Consider the following 18,007-nt stretch of genomic DNA (forward strand, 5'->3'; position numbering starts at 1 on the left):
ATTTGATGCATCTGTGTGGTATTCTAAAGCATTATTTTATAATATTATAGCGTATCATGTGGACTGTTTATGCTAAATTATATGGAATACTGGACATCACATGCACTGTCAGACCAATTCACCCAGGTATTTCGTTTTTATACATTATCTCATTATTTTATCTCAAAATAATATATAAATTGTTTTTATATATATCTTGTAGGAGGATATGAAACATTTTCGACAAAAATTAGCTGTCATTTTGCTCGATTCAGAGCTGAATAAGCTAAAAGGAGGTCCCATATACCATCATGTTGGAAATATGCCCTAGAGGCAATAATAAATGGTTATTATTATATTTCTTTGTTCATGATAATAGTCTATTATTCATGCTATAATTGTATTGTCCGGAAATCGTAATACATGTGTGAATACATAGACCACAACGTGTCCCTTGTAAGCCTCTAGTTGACTAGCTCGTTGATCAACAGATAGTCATGGTTTCCTGACTATGGACATTGGATGTCATTAATAACGGGATCACATCATTAGGAGAATGATGTGATGGACAAGACCCAATCCTAAGCATAGCATAAAAGATCGTGTAGTTTCGTTTGATAGAGCTTTTCCAATGTCAAGTATCTTTTCCTTAGACCATGAGATCGTGCAACTCCCGGATACCGTATGAGTGCTTTGGGTGTGCCAAACGTCACAACGTAACTGGGTGACTATAAAGGTGCACTACGGGTATCTCCGAAAGTGTCTGTTGGGTTGGCACGGATCGAGACTGGGATTTGTCACTCCGTGTGACGGAGAGGTATCTCTGGGCCCACTCGGTAATGCATCATCATAATGAGCTCAATGTGACTAAGGCGTTAGTCACGGGATCATGCATTGTAGTACGAGTAAAGAGACTTGCCGGTAACGAGATTGAACAAGGTATTGGGATACCGACGATCGAATCTCGGGCAAGTAACATACCGATTGACAAAGGGCATTGCATACGGATTGATTGAATCCTCGACACCGTGGTTCATCCGATGAGATCATCGTGGAACATGTGGGAGCCAACATGGGTATCCAGATCCCGCTGTTGGTTATTGACCGGAGAGGCGTCTCGGTCATGTCTGCATGTCTCCCGAACCCGTAGGGTCTACACACTTAAGGTCCGGTGACGCTAGGGTTGTAGAGATATATGTATGCGGAAACCCGAAAGTTGTTCGGAGTCCCGGATGAGATCCCGGACGTCACGAGAGGTTCCGGAATGGTCCGGAGGTGAAGAATTATATATAGGAAGTCAAGTTTCGGCCACCGGGAAAGTTTCGGGGGTTACCGGTATTGTACCGGGACCACCGGAAGGGTCCCGGGGGTCCACCGGGTGGGGCCACCTGTCCCGGAGGGCCCCGTGGGCTGAAAGTGGAAGGGAACCAGCCCTTAGTGGGTTGGGGCGCCCCCCTTGGGCCTCCCCCCATGCGCCTAGGGTTGGGAACCCTAGGGGGGAGCTTCCCCCTTGCCTTGGGGGGCAAGGCACCCCTTTCCACCCCTTGGCCGCCGCCCCCCAACCCTAGATGGGTTTTGGCCGGCCCCCCTCCCAACGGGGCCTATATAAAGGGGGGGAGGGAGGGCAGCAACCTACAGCCTTGGGCGCCTCCCTCCTCCCCTGCAACACCTCTCTCTCTCTCGCAGAAGCTCGGCGAAGCCCTGCCGGAGACCCGCTACATCCACCACCACGCCGTCGTGCTGCTGGATCTCCATCAACCTCTCCTTCTCCCTTGCTGGATCAAGAAGGAGGAGACGTCGCTGCACCGTACGTGTGTTGAACGCGGAGGTGCCGTCCGTTCGGCACTCGGTCATCGGTGATTTGGATCACAGCGAGTACGACTCCGTCATCCACGTTCATTGGAACGCTTCCGCTCGCGATCTACAAGGGTATGTAGATGCACTCCTTTCCCCTCGTTGCTAGTAGACTCCATAGATGCATCTTGGTGAGCGTAGGAAAATTTTAAATTATGCTACGATTACCAACTGTGGCATCATGAGCCAGGCCTATGCGTAGTTACTATGCACGAGTAGAACACAAAGCAGTTGTGGGCGTTGAGTTTGCCAATTCTTCTTGCTGCTACTAGTCTTTTCTTGTTTCGGCGGCATTGTAGGATGATGTGACGCCCGGATAATTATACTACAGTAAACCTACGCTAGTGATGACACGTCACCTCTATTAGTGTTGATAATCTCGCGTTAGTTCAAAACCGGATCAAAATTCAAAGTTCAAAATCAAGCAAACAATAAAAGTTTTCAAATACTAAAACTAAAATGTTCAATAAATAGTAGATAAATCAGAGGCTATGATAAAATAGTAAAGAACATTATTGAAATTTGATAGGTGACTTAAACATCCTCAAACAGTGGCTGAAAACATTAATTAATAACCTTTTTATTAATACAAAATAAATATGAAATGATATTTACCCCAAACTAGTTTTTGGTGGTAAGGTATATTGTGCTGTGATTTGTGGGCCAGCTATCATATTTTACAAAACTCACTTGGTGCCGAGACAATTAGCCAAAACATAAAAGGAAAAATAAGACAAAGTAAAACAAAAAGAAAAGAAAATGACCCCCCTGGACCAGACGGCCCAGCTCGCAGCCAGGCCGGCCCACCTGGCCCATCCGCCGAACCGGCCCGTTCCCCCCCCCCCCCCCCCGTCGCTCTCTCCCCTTCCCTGTTCCCCCGACCAGGGTCGGAACAGGCGCGCGTCCCCGCCGGACCCCCCTCGCCGGCGTCGAGGAGGGGATAAGATCGCCAGCGCCCCCGCCTCCACTGACCCCTCCCCTCGACGCCTCGGCCTCCTCCCCACCTACCTCCACCAACTCCCCTTTCCATCTCGGCCGCTCTCTCTCTCTCTCTCTGGCCCTCCCCTCGCCCGAGCGAGATCGCCGCCGAAGCCTCGTAGGCGTGGCCCCGACCACCGTTCGTCGAGCCGCCGATGTCCCCGAGCTCCCTCTACGTCGTCCTCGTCGACCCCGCGCTTCAGGACGAGCTGGGGTGCCCTGCAGCGGCCGGGTCAAGCTTTTCCCCAACCTCGGACGCCGCCGCCCGCCGCGGTTCATCCCGCCTCCCCTCTGTGCTCCCGTTCACTCGAGGGCCTCCGTGTGCCGCGCCGTAAGCCTCCACCCCCTCCTCCTTCCTCTGGTTCCTCCTCATACACCGTAGAAGGCTCGCGGTGCCGCCGTCGCCATTGCTGCATGCGGCCTCGTCCGCGAGCTCGTTGCGCTCACCCCGTCCATCTCCGAGCCAAGCGGTGGCCTCCGTCGAGTTGCCGGAGGTCCGTAGAGCCCGCTAGCGTCGTTTGTTAGCTAGAACGCAGCCCGTAGCGTGGTTTCGGAGATGCCCGTAGTCCGGCGCCGCCCGCGGTCGTTGTTGAGCTCCACTCCGGCCACCCCCGCTCCTGGGATCACTCTAGATCGACGCGGGACGATCTACTCGTTCGAACGCCACCGAAAACGCGCGGAATGGTGCCCTGTGCTGGAAATCCGAGCAACTCCGGCGAACTTCCGCCGTTGGAATGGTCGCCGGCGTGATTCCGGCGACGTCACCGACGTGGCACCCGCGTGGCACCGCCTGGGCCACTGACTGGTGGACCCAGGTCCCCCCCTTGACTTGTTGACCGCGGTCAACGAGCTGACTGGGCGGCCCCCAACCACTGACATGCGGGCCCCCCTTCTGTTAATTAGTCTAACAATTGTTTTATAAATAAAAATAATTAGATTAACTAATCACTCACTGACATATGGGGCCCACCCCTCTAATTAGACTGTTAGTTTAGTTTTAATTACTGTTAGACTAACAGAGGCTGACATGTGGGTCCCACTGGACCCACCTGTCTGGTTTGACTGGTCAGCCGACCTGTTGACCTGCTGACGTCAGCATTACCTCATGCTGACGTCATAATTCATTTTTGCTAAATTCAAATAATTCCAGAAATTCAATTAATCTTCGAAAATTCATATCTTTTAAACCGTAACTCGGATGAAAATGTTTTCTACATGAAAGTTGCTCAGAACGACGAGACGAATCCGAATACGCAATCCGTTCGTCCACCACACCTCCCTAACCTATCGAACTAGCAACCTTCCCCCTCTGGTCCGTCTGTCCGATAACGCAAAACATCGGGAATACCTTCCCGGATGTTCCCCCCCTTCGCCGGTACCACCTACTGTCACGTTAGGACACACCTCGCACTGCTCATTGTCATGTCACGCATCGTCATGCTTATGTTTGCATTGTATTTACTGTTTCTTCCCCCTCTTCTCTCCAGTAGACTACGAGACCGACACTGCTGCTGCCCAGTTCGACTACGGAGTTGACGACCCCTCCTACTTGCCAGAGAAACCAGGCAAGCCCCCCCCCCCTTGATCACCAGATATCGCCTATTCTTCTCTATACTGCTTGCATTAGAGTAGTGTAGCATGTTACTGCTTTCCGTTAATCCTATACTGATGCATAGCATGCCCTTGCTTCTACTGTTGTTACCCTTACCTGATATCCTAATGCTTAGTATAGGATGCTAGTGTTCCATCAGTGGCCCTACACTCTTGTCCGTCTGCCATGCTATACTACTGGGTCGTGATCACTTCGGGAGGTGATCACGGGTATATACTATATACATTATATACATGACACATGTGGTGACTAAAGTCGGGTCGGCTCGTTGAGTACCCGCAAGTGATTCTGATGAGGGGGCTGAAAGGACAGGTGGCTCCACCCCGGTAGAGGTGGGCCTGGGTTCCTGACGGCCCCCGACTGTTACTTTGTGGCGGAGCGACAGGGCAGGTTGAGACCACCTAGGAGAGAGGTGGGCCTGGCCCTGGTCGGCGTTCGCGGATACATAACACGCTTAACGAGTTCTTGGTATTTGATCTGAGTCTGGCCATTTGGTCTATACGCACTAACCATCTACGCGGGAGTAGTTATGGGTATCCCGACGTCGTGGTATCAGCCGAAGCTCTTTTGACGTCAGCGACTGAGTGGCGCGCGCCGCATTGGACCGTAAGCTCGCGCTTGTATTAAGGGGGCTAGGTCTGCTTCCGGACGCGTACGCAACGTGCAGGTGTGCATAGGGCGATGGGCCCAGACCCCTGCGCGCATAGGGTTAGACCGGCGTGCTGACCTCTCTGCTGAGCCTAGGTGGGGCTGCGACGTGTTGATCTTACGAGGCCGGGCATGACCCAGAAAAGTGTGTCTGGCCAAATGGGATCAAGCGTGTTGGGTTATGTGGTGCACCCCTGCAGGGAAGTTTATCTATTCGAATAGCCGTGTCCCTCGGTAAAAGGACGACCCGGAGTTGTACCTTGACCTTATGACAACTAGAACCGGATACTGAATAAAATACACCCTTCCAAGTGCCAGATACAACCCGGTGATCGCTCTCTAACAGGGCGACGAGGAGGGGATCGCCGGGTAGGATTATGCTATGCGATGCTACTTGGAGGACTTCAATCTACTCTCTTCTACATGCTGCAAGATGGAGATCTCCAGAAGCGTAGTCTTCGACAGGACTAGCTATCCCCCTTTTTTTCTGGTATTCTGCAGTTCAGTCCACTGATATGGCCCTTTACACATATACCCATGCATATGTAGTGTAGCTCCTTGCTTGCGAGTACTTTGGATGAGTACTCACGGTTGCTTTTCTCTTTTCTCCCTCTTTTCCCTTTTTCTATACCGGATTGTCGCAACCAGATGCTGGAGTCCAGGAGCTAGAGATCCCGAGGATGATTCTACATGGAGTTCGGCTTCGAGGAGTAGTTAGGAGGTCCCAGGCAGGAGGCCTTGCCTTTTCGATCATTGCTACTTTTGTGCTAGCCTTCTTAAGGAAAACTTGTTTAACTTATGTCTGTACTCAGATATTGTTGTTTCCGCTGACTCATCTATGATCGAGCAGTTGTATTCGAGCCCTCAAGGCCCTTGGCTTGTATTATGATGCTTGTATGACTTATTTATGTTTTAGAGTTGTGTTGTGATATCTTCCCGTGAGTCCCTGATCTTGGTCGTACACATTTGCGTGCATGATTAGTGTACGGTCAAATCGGGGGCGTCACAAGTTGGTATCAGAGCCGACTGCCTGTAGGAATCCCCCTTTCCAACTCATTGGCCGAAGTTGAGTCTAGTCAGTGAAAACTGTTTTACTAACATGACTGTGTGGCTTACGGGCCCACGTCGCCATTGGGTGGTATTAGGATCTTTTACTCCTTGTCTATACTCTGGGACTCTGATCTCTCTTCTATTCGGGTTAAGTGAATTTTTCTAAATCTAACATTAGGATCTCGTTATACTTTCACCCGGAGAGCCCCTTATTACTGATGATTGTCTGCTGCCCGTGAAGACCCTGAAGATACTCTCCGCTGATAACCCGAGAACTTGTGTTCATTGCTTTTGCAATTCCCTTTCATCGATAAACTCCTATGAATAACCACGTATACTCGCCATTCATACAATGTTTCCCAGTTGATCTTGTTATTACAAGATACCCCGAAATTCTCTCTGTTGTTCCGAGAATCCTTTGAGCTTACTGCCTTGCTGTTCTTTGTCACCTGAATACCCCTACGGATAATTCTCGCACTTACCGAGTATCCGGTCATCCCCAGTTGATTCAAGTATTTCACAATAGTCTTCAAAATACTATTCGATCTTCCGAAAATTCTCAGGAGCCTATTGCTCTTGAAATTCTTGTTTGCTTGCATTATGGTTAATCCCAAAATTCTCGTAATCTTATTGGCATCTCTTGTCATTATCATTTTGAGTCCGTTGATTCAATTTGTTGCGAATGCTCGCAATCCTCAATCATATCCTAGAATTCATTCTTCCGGCTCAGACGTCATTTTAAACGTGAGCTGGATCTCGACCTATCAAATTGCCATCGATTGTACCCCTAAGCCTACTCAACTTATCCATCCTTGATCAAAGCGTTGCTTCTGACCCCCCCTGAGTTGGAAATCATAATTCTTTTGCATTTGAACTTTGAGTTAGTCAGTTGTTTCTATAATCAGATCTCCTGGCATTCTTCTTCCTCTGGTTGAGTACCGATGCTCACATCAGATCCCTTGTAGACCATCGGTTCCTTTGTTGGATTTTATCCGACAGTGTCCTTCCTATTGAATAACCTTGTGAGCCTTTCCATGGGTATATAATGCCTTTGGTAAATTGTATCATCTGATTTTGAACAATGCTCTTCCTTCGAGCTTGTAATATTTAGTCCGAAGTTTGTGGTATATGTTCCTAAGATGCCTTGATGGGTTGAACCTATGCCTTTCATAATATGTGTGAACTCGAAAGTTTTCATGAGTCATACTCTTCTGGTATTTTGCCAGATAAAAATTTTCAACACTGCAACTTCATCAAATGCGAGAAGTGAATGAAAGGTTACGCATTGAAGAAGTGGGAGTCGACCTTGAACTTTGCGTTCATGCCCATGGACACGATGTAGATCTTATCATTAAAGCTTTTCTTAAATTAATTATTCCCTTGGTATAAGTTCATCTTATATCTGGGATCTGGCCTTTTGCAATCGTGGTTCCGACCATGTTCTCTTTTAAATACCATTTCTCATACAAGTTGAGCACTTGTCTTCTGCAGAGCAATACCCTAGTCCAGCCTCTACCTTGATCTGTCGTCGAGTATTACCCCCTGGTATCTCGAGATTATCATGGAACTGCATAACTTCTTATGAGTTCTTCATCAAGTGCTACATTCTCACTGATTCCAATTTTCCACGGGCTCTGAGTTATTAGTCACTCGAGAACACCGTTAAGTGAATCGATTCCGCACTCCGATTCAATAACTCTAAGTAATTTTCGTTGCTTATGATTTAATAACCCTTCAAGTCATTCCTAGCCCGATCGGCTATATCATTATCATGCAACTTTTTAACTGTGCTATCTGGTCCTTCTTTCCGAAGCACGATTTTCGACGATGAGCTAAGCTTACGCCGACTTTCCTCGTCATATCATTTCGCCTTGAACAACAAGCTTGATTCCGAGTTTGTGTCGTACCCAGGGTTCCAATAACCTTTCGCTTCATCATTCCTTTGACTTGATGTCATCGCCGAGCGATTGCATCTTCATGGAATATCTCGACAAATGTGTCGTGATCATCATGAGCATTCTGAGCCCTTCCAGAATATCGATTGAATTCATGATGGGAAAGACCATCCTTTCCCTTGATGATTTGAGTTATCATCGGCCACTTTACTGCCTTCCCTCCAACACAAACTTGTTCGTGTTATGTGTTATACCTTGAGATCCTTGCTATCCAGCATTTGTTCCTCTTTACTTTGGAGTATTACCAAATTTTATATCAAGAATGTCGTGAGAATTTCACCACCTCTTTAGAATTCTTGATATAGTAATACATCTTGCCGTCTACATTCAGTTCTTGGTCCCCATGTTGATTTTAACCGAAGTACCCACAAATGAACTGTGATGTGTAAAATTCAAAACTTCCAGCAACCCTATTGCTTGTAAGTTAATGAACGATAGTTCATCCCTTGTTTATTGGTTATCGAATCACCGTTCTAACATTGATCATTCTACCTAAGCCCATATTTCGGGTGCACCTTTCAACCAATGTTTAATTAAGTATGTTTTCCTCGAGCATACCTCACTATATCATTTGATCTGACAAATGTTATCTCCTTGTTCACATAGTGGTGGAAATCCATTTTTTGGAAATCTCAATGGAATGTCGCTGAGTCCATCAGCCACCTCCTAACCCTCTCTTTGGTTTAATGATGAACTCTGGTTTCGGAACTTGCTTTCATAGTTCATTTCCCGAGAACCTTACAATGTCATCCCGTCAATTTGTGTTGCACTTTTCTTCTCAGACATCCTGAGTCTGAGGTATCCTGACACCAATCAGATCTGAATCTCGGTCAGATATGATGGTTGGAACATATTTCCAAGAGTTGTAACATTGGTCTATTTATGACCCGGTAAGGTGATATCATGCCTAACACACCTGGCCGGAGGACCTATTGTTATAAGTTTTCCCTTTTTAGCAAGGTTAGCTATTCTTCCATGAGGAAATTGTAAGACTTACTCTATAAGTTGTTCCTGATGGATCCTTTTTGTTTCCAAAGTCTGATCTTCACCTGTTGACCATGTCAATGCTATCTCAAAGCATGTCTATGGTACTCTGATTTTAAACAGGAACATTTGAAGCCCAAAGCTAATTGTTTCCTGCTCAATTATCCACACACCGTTGTATGGGTAATGTCATGAAATTTCTCTCCCGTACCTAAAGAGTTTTCTACATTATATCACGTCATGGATATCATGCTCTGCTTGTCCTTGGGAAGGATATACCCTTGAAATATGTGTTTAAACACATTTTCTTTTCCATTCTTCTGTTTAATCGATAATCATATTTTCCTTCCCATTGTTTGGTTTAACCTTTCTGGTGATCTATATGAACTAAGCAGTAATATTCTCCTGCTTATGTAAACACCTCGGTGTACAACTCTGTCAGTAAGACCCTGTTACTATTGTTGGTGACATTTCGGTAACCACCGATGGACGAGAACTTTGCCTAATGGTCCGCCTCGTTTCAACGAGCAGGAAAATGGTTCTCTTCGTCCCTCGCCCTTGGTACCGACGATGTTGCTGACATATGACTGACAGGCTACCCTCTGACATGCCTTGCTATCATAATCGTGCAAGATGTCACCGCCCGTCCTACTTTTAACCCACATGGTGGGCCCATAACCCACAGTTCCACAGGATCGAAACCTGACTCTCCTGTGTACCCCCTGTTCCCAAATTTATTCATCGCGCGTGGCCTCGTATGTAATTCACGGACCACCGTCCTACTGATCTATACTGGTATCAGACATAATACTTATTCCGATTGCTTTGAACCCCTTTCACACTTTGTTTCAGGCTTCGAACGATTGCCTACCCGTTTGAAACTTCTCATGGTACTTTCTTACTTGCTCTCGGCTTTTCTTAAGATTTAGTTCGAGAGTTACTTTCTGCCACCTTCCCCGATGATATTGACCAGATAGTAAACCTTGCAGAGGTCCGTTCTTCTAGAATACCCCCTTACTCTGTCGTAAGTACGATGGAGTTCCCGAAGAAAGGACGACAACTTTATCATGATGACCTGAAACAGCAGAATGAAGACATCAATGTAATGGATCAACCTCTTCGAGAAGGACAACCAAGACCAAGAACACTCCCTAGAATTTCGTAACCCGAACCTTCCCCCTTACTTCCCTCTTAAATCTCGGGACGAGATTTCTTGTAGTGGAGGAGAATTGTGACGCCCGGATAATTATACTACAGTAAACCTACGCTAGTGATGACACGTCACCTCTGTTAGTGTTGATAATCTCGCGTTAGTTCAAAACCGGATCAAAATTCAAAGTTCAAAATCAAGCAAACAATAAAAGTTTTCAAATACTAAAACTAAAATGTTCAATAAATAGTAGATAAATCAGAGGCTATGATAAAATAGTAAAGAACATTATTGAAATTTGATAGGTGACTTAAACATCCTCAAACAGTGGCTGAAAACATTAATTAATAACCTTTTTATTAATACAAAATAAATATGAAATGATATTTACCCCAAACTAGTTTTTGGTGGTAAGGTATATTGTGCTGTGATTTGTGGGCCAGCTATCATATTTTACAAAACTCACTTGGTGCCCAGACAATTAGCCAAAACAGAAAAGGAAAAATAAGACAAAGTAAAACAAAAAGAAAAGAAAATGACCCCCCTGGACCAGACGGCCCAGCTCACAGCCAGGCCGGCCCACCTGGCCCATCCGCCGAACCGGCCGTTCCCCCCCCCCGGTCGCTCTCTCCCCTTCCCTGTTCCCCCGACCAGGGTCGGAACAGGCGCGCGTCCCCGCCGGACCCCCCTCGCCGGCGTCGAGGAGGGGATAAGATCGCCAGCGCCCCCGCCTCCACTGACCCCTCCCCTCGACGCCTCGGCCTCCTCCCCACCTACCTCCACCAACTCCCCTCTCCATCTCGGCCGCTCTCTCTCTCTCTGGCCCTCCCCTCGCCCGAGCGAGATCGCCGCCGAAGCCTCGTAGGCGTGGCCCCGACCACCGTTCGTCGAGCCGCCGATGTCCCCGAGCTCCCTCTACGTCGTCCTCGTCGACCCCGCGCTTCAGGACGAGCTGGGGTGCCCTGCAGCGGCCGGGTCAAGCTTTTCCCCAACCTCGGTCGCTGCCGCCCGCCGCGATTCATCCCGCCTCCCCTCTGCGCTCCCGTTCACTCGAGGGCCTCCGTGTGCCGCGCCGTAAGCCTCCACCCCCTCCTCCTTCCTCTGGTTCCTCCTCATACACCGCGGCATTATAGGATGAAGCGGCCCGGACCGACCTTACACGTACGCTTACGTGAGACAGGTTCCACCGATTGACATGCACTAGTTGCATAAGGTGGCTAGCGGGTGTCTGTCTCTCCTACTTTAGTCGGAATGGATTCGATGAAAAGGGTCCTTATAAAGGGTAAATAGAAATTGGCAAATCACGTTGTGGTCATACGTAGGTAAGAAAACGTTGTTGCTAGAAACCTACAAACCACGTAAAAACTTGCAACAACAATTAGAGGACGTCTAACTTGTTTTTTCAGCAAGTGCTATGTGATGTGATATGGCCAGAAGATGTGATGAATGATATATGTGATGTATGAGATTGATCATATTCTTGTAATAGGAATCACGACTTGCATGTCGATGAGTATGACAACCGGCAGGAGCCATAGGAGTTGTCTTTATTATTTTGTATGACCTGCGTGTCATTGAATAACGCCATGTAAATTACTTTACTTTGTTGCTAAACGCGTTAGCCATAGAAGTAGAAGTAATCGTTGGCGTGACGACTTCATGAAGACACAACGATGGAGATCATGATGATGGAGATCATGGTGTCATGCCGGTGACGAAGATGATCATGGTGCCCCGAAGATGGAGATCAAAGGAGCATAATGATATTGGCCATATCATGTCACTATTTGATTGCATGTGATGTTTATCATGTTTTTGCATCTTATTTGCTTAGAACGACGGTAGCAAGTAGGATGATCCCTTATAATAATTTCAAGAAAGTGTTCACCCTAACTGTGCACCGTTGCGAAGGTTCGTTGTTTCGAAGCACCACGTGATGATCGGGTGTGATAGATTCTAACGTTCGAATACAACGGGTGTTGACGAGCCTAGCATGTACAGACATGGCCTCGGAACACACGCAATACACTTAGGTTGACTTGACGAGCCTAGCATGTACAGACATGGCCTCGGAACACGGAGGACCGAAAGGTCGAGCATGAGTCGTATAGAAGATACGATCAACATGGAGATGTTCACCGATTTTGACTAGTTCGTCTCACGTGATGATCGGACACGGCCTAGTTAAACTCGGATCATGTTTCACTTAGATGACGAGAGGGATGTCTATCTGAGTGGGAGTTCATTAAATAATTTGATTAGATGAACTCAATTATCATGAACTTAGTCTAAAATCTTTACACTATGTCTTGTAGATCAAATGGCCAACGTTGTCCTCAATTTCAACGCGTTCCTAGAGAAAACCAAGCTGAAAGATGATGGCAGCAACTATACGGACTGGGTCCGGAACCTGAGGCTCATCCTTATAGTAGCCAAGAAAGATTATGTCTTAGAAGCACCGCTAGGTGATGCACCAATCCCACAGAACCAAGACGTTATGAACGCTTGGCAATCACGTGCTGATGATTACTCCCTCGTTCAGTGCGGCATGCTTTACAGCTTAGAGCCGGGTCTCCAAAAGCGTTTTGAGAAACATGGAGCATATGAGATGTTCGAGGAGCTGAAACTGGTTTTTCAAGCTCATGCCCGGGTCGAGAGATATGATGTCTCCGACAAGTTCTTCAGCTGTAAAATGGAGGAGAACAGTTCTGTTAGTGAGCACATACTCAGAATGTCTGGGTTGCACAACCGCTTGTCTCAGCTAGGAGTTAATCTCCGGGATGACGCGGTCATTGACAGAATCCTCCAGTCGCTTCCACCAAGCTACAAGAGCTTTGTGATGAACTACAATATGCAGGGGATGGAAAAGACCATTCCCGAGGTATATTCAATGCTGAAATCAGCGGAAGGGGAGATCATAAAAGAACATCAAGTGTTGATGGTGAATAAAACCACCAAGTTCAAGAAGGGCAAGGGTAAGAAGAACTTCAAGAAGGACGGCAAGGGAGTTGCCGCGCCCGGTAAACCAGTTACTGGGAAGAAGTCAAAGAATGGACCCAAGCCCGGGACTGAGTGCTTTTATTGCAAGGGAAGTGGTCACTGGAAGCGGAACTGCCCCAAATACTTAGCGGACAAGAAGAAGGCCGGCAACACCAAAGGTATATGTGATATACATGTAATTGATGTGTACCTTACCAGTACTCGTAGTAGCTCCTGGGTATTTGATACCGGTGCGGTTGCTCATATTTGTAACTCAAAGCAGGAACTACAGAATAAACGGAGACTGGCGAAGGATGAGGTGACGATGCGTGTCGGGAATGGTTCCAAGGTCGATGTGATCGCCGTCGGCACGCTACCTCTGCATCTACCCACGGGATTAGTTTTAAACCTCAATAATTGTTATTTAGTGCCAGCTTTAAGCATGAACATTGTATCTGGATCTCGTTTAATTCGAGATGGCTACTCATTTAAATCCGAGAATAATGGTTGTTCTATTTATTTGAGAGATATGTTTTATGGTCATGCCCCGCTGGTCAATGGTTTATTTTTGATGAATCTCGAACGTGATGTTACACATGTTCATAGTGTGAATACCAAAAGATGTAAAGTTGATAACGATAGTCCCACATACTTGTGGCACTGCCGCCTTGGTCACATTGGTGTCAAGCGCATGAAGAAGCTCCATGCAGATGGACTTTTGGAGTCTCTTGATTACGAATCATTTGACACGTGCGAACCATGCCTCATGGGTAAGATGACCAAGACTCCGTTCTCCGGAACAATGGAGCGAGCAACCAACTTATTGGAAATCATACATACCGATGTGTGCGGTCCAATGAGTGTTGAGGCTCGCGGAGGATATCGTTATGTTCTCACTCTCATTGATGATTTAAGTAGATATGGGTATGTCTACCTAATGAAACACAAGTCTGAAACCTTTGAAAAGTTCAAGGAATTTCAGAGTGAAGTCGAGAATCAACGTGACAGGAAAATAAAATTCTTACGATCAGATCGTGGTGGAGAATATTTAAGACACGAATTTGGTACACACTTAAGGAAATGTGGAATAGTTTCACAACTCACGCCGCCTGGAACACCTCAGAGAAACGGTGTGTCTGAACGTCGTAATCGCACTCTATTGGATATGGTGCGATCTATGATGTCTCTTACCGATTTACCGCTCTCATTTTGGGGCTATGCTTTAGAGATTGCCGCATTCACTTTAAATAGGGCTCCGTCGAAATCCGTTGAGACGACACCGTATGAATTATGGTTTGGGAAGAAACCTAAGCTGTCGTTTCTAAAAGTTTGGGGATGCGATGCTTATGTCAAGAAACTTCAACCTGAAAAGCTCGAACCCAAGTCGGAAAAATGCGTCTTCATAGGATACCCTAAGGAAACTATTGGGTATACCTTCTACCTCAGATCCGAGGGCAAGATCTTCGTTGCCAAGAACGGGTCCTTTCTAGAGAAGGAGTTTCTCTCGAAAGAATTGAGTGGGAGGAAAGTGGAACTTGATGAGGTGATAGTCACCCCCTCCGAACCGGAAAGTAGCGCAGCGCGGGAAAATGTTCCTGTGGTGCCTACACCGACTGGGGAGGAAGTTAATGATGATGATCATGAAGCTTCGGATCAAGTTACTGAACTTCGTAGGTCCACAAGGACACGTTCCGTACCAGAGTGGTACGGCAACCCTGTCCTGGAAATCATGTTGTTAGACAACGGTGAACCTTCGAACTATGAAGAAGCGATGGCGGGCCCGGATTCCGACAAATGGCTAGAAGCCATGAAATCCGAGATAGAATCCATGTATGAAAACAAAGTATGGACTTTGACTGACTTGCCCGAAGAGCGGCGAGCCATAGAAAACAAATGGATCTTTAAGAAGAAGACGGACGCAGATGGTAATGTGACCATCTACAAAGCTCGACTTGTCGCTAAGGGTTATCGACAAGTTCAAGGGGTTGACTACGATGAGACTTTCTCACCCGTAGCGAAGCTGAAGTCCGTCCGAATCATGTTAGCAATTGCCGCATACTATGATTATGAGATATGGCAGATGGACGTCAAAACGGCATTCCTTAACGGCTTCCTTAAGGAAGAGTTGTATATGATGCAGCCGGAAGGTTTTGTCGATCCTAAGAATGCTAACAAAGTATGCAAGCTCCAGCGCTCAATCTATGGGCTGGTGCAAGCATCTCGGAGTTGGAACATTCGCTTTGATGAGATGATCAAAGCGTTTGGGTTTACACAGACTTATGGAGAAGCCTGTGTTTACAAGAAAGTGAGTGGGAGCTCTGTAGCATTTCTCATATTATATGTGGATGACATACTATTGATGGGAAATGATATAGAATTCTTGGAAAGTATAAAGGCCCATTTGAATAAGTGTTTTTCTATGAAGGACCTTGGAGAAGCTGCTTATATATTGGGCATCAAGATCTATAGAGATAGATCAAGACGCCTCATTGGTCTTTCACAGAGTACATACCTTGACAAGATATTGAAGAAGTTCAGTATGGATCAGTCCAAGAAGGGGTTCTTGCCTGTATTGCAAGGTGTGCAATTGAGCACGGCTCAATGCCCGACCACGGCAGAAGATATAGAAGAGATGAGTGTCATCCCCTATGCCTCGGCCATAGGGTCTATTATGTATGCCATGCTGTGTACCAGACCTGATGTAAACCTTGCCGTAAGTTTGGTAGGAAGGTACCAAAGTAATCCCGACAAGGAACACTGGACAGCGGTCAAGAATATCCTGAAGTACCTGAAGAGGACTAAGGATATGTTTCTCGTTTATGGAGGTGACGAAGAGCTCGTCGTAAAGGGTTACGTCGACGCTAGCTTCGACACAGATCTGGATGACTCGAAGTCACAGACCGGATACGTGTATATATTGAATGGAGGAGCAGTAAGCTGGTGCAGTTGCAAGCAAAGCGTCGTGGCGGGATCTACATGTGAAGCGGAGTACATGGCAGCCTCGGAGGCAGCACAGGAAGCAGTCTGGATGAAGGAGTTCATTACCGACCTAGGGGTGATTCCCAATGCGTCGGGCCCGATGACTCTCGTCTGTGACAACACTGGAGCCATTGCCCTTGCGAAGGAGCCCAGGTTTCACAGGAAGACCAGGCATATCAAGCGTCGCTTCAACTCCATTCGTGAAAGTGTTCAAAATGGAGACATAGATATTTGTAAAGTACATACGGACCTGAATGTAGCAGATCCGTTGACTAAACCTCTCCCTAGGGCAAAACATGATCAACACCAGGACGCAATGGGTGTTCGATTCATCACAATGTAACTAGATTATTGACTCTAGTGCAAGTGGGAGACTGTTGGAAATATGCCCTAGAGGCAATAATAAATGGTTATTATTATATTTCTTTGTTCATGATAATAGTCTATTATTCATGCTATAATTGTATTGTCCGGAAATCGTAATACATGTGTGAATACATAGACCACAACGTGTCCCTAGTAAGCCTCTAGTTGACTAGCTCGTTGATCAACAGATAGTCATGGTTTCCTGACTATGGACATTGGATGTCATTGATAACGGGATCACATCATTAGGAGAATGATGTGATGGACAAGACCCAATCCTAAGCATAGCATAAAAGATCGTGTAGTTTCGTTTGCTAGAGCTTTTCCAATGTCAAGTATCTTTTCCTTAGACCATGAGATCGTGCAACTCCCGGATACCGTATGAGTGCTTTGGGTGTGCCAAACATCACAACGTGACTGGGTGACTATGAAGGTGCACTACGGGTATCTCCGAAAGTGTCTGTTGGGTTGGCACGGATCGAGACTGGGATTTGTCACTCCGTGTGACGGAGAGGTATCTCTGGGCCCACTCGGTAATGCATCATCATAATGAGCTCAATGTGACTAAGGCGTTAGTCACGGGATCATGCATTGCGGTACGAGTAAAGAGACTTGCCGGTAACGAGATTGAACAAGGTATTGGGATACCGACGATCGAATCTCGGGCAAGTAACATACCGATTGACAAAGGGAATTGCATACGGATTGATTGAATCCTCGACACCGTGGTTCATCCGATGAGATCATCGTGGAACATGTGGGAGCCAACATGGGTATCCAGATCCCGCTGTTGGTTATTGACCGGAGAGGCGTCTCGGTCATGTCTGCATGTCTCCCGAACCCGTAAGGTCTACACACTTAAGGTCCGGTGACGCTAGGGTTGTAGAGATATATGTATGCGGAAACCCGAAAGTTGTTCGGAGTCCCGGATGAGATCCCGGACGTCACGAGAGGTTCCGGAATGGTCCGGAGGTGAAGAATTATATATAGGAAGTCAAGTTTCGGCCACCGGGAAAGTTTCGGGGGTTACCGGTATTGTACTGGGACCACCGGAAGGGTCCCGGGGGTCCACCGGGTGGGGCCACCTGTCCCGGAGGGCCCCGTGGGCTGAAAGTGGAAGGGAACCAGCCCTTAGTGGGTTGGGGCGCCCCCCTTGGGCCTCCCCCCATGCGCCTAGGGTTGGGAACCCTAGGGGGGAGCTTTCCCCTTGCCTTGGGGGCAAGGCACCCCTTTCCACCCCTTGGCCGCCGCCCCCCAACCCTAGATGGGTTTTGGCCAGCCCCCCTCCCAATGGGGCCTATATAAAGGGGGGGAGGGAGGGCAGCAACCTACAGCCTTGGGCGCCTCCCTCCTCCCCTGCAACACCTCTCTCTCTCTCGCAGAAGCTCGGCGAAGCCCTGCCGGAGACCCGCTACATCCACCACCACGCCGTCGTGCTGCTGGATCTCCATCAACCTCTCCTTCTCCCTTGCT

Source organism: Aegilops tauschii, chromosome 2 (assembly GCF_002575655.3).
Source record: "Aegilops tauschii subsp. strangulata cultivar AL8/78 chromosome 2, Aet v6.0, whole genome shotgun sequence".
Taxonomy (NCBI): domain Eukaryota; kingdom Viridiplantae; phylum Streptophyta; class Magnoliopsida; order Poales; family Poaceae; genus Aegilops; species Aegilops tauschii.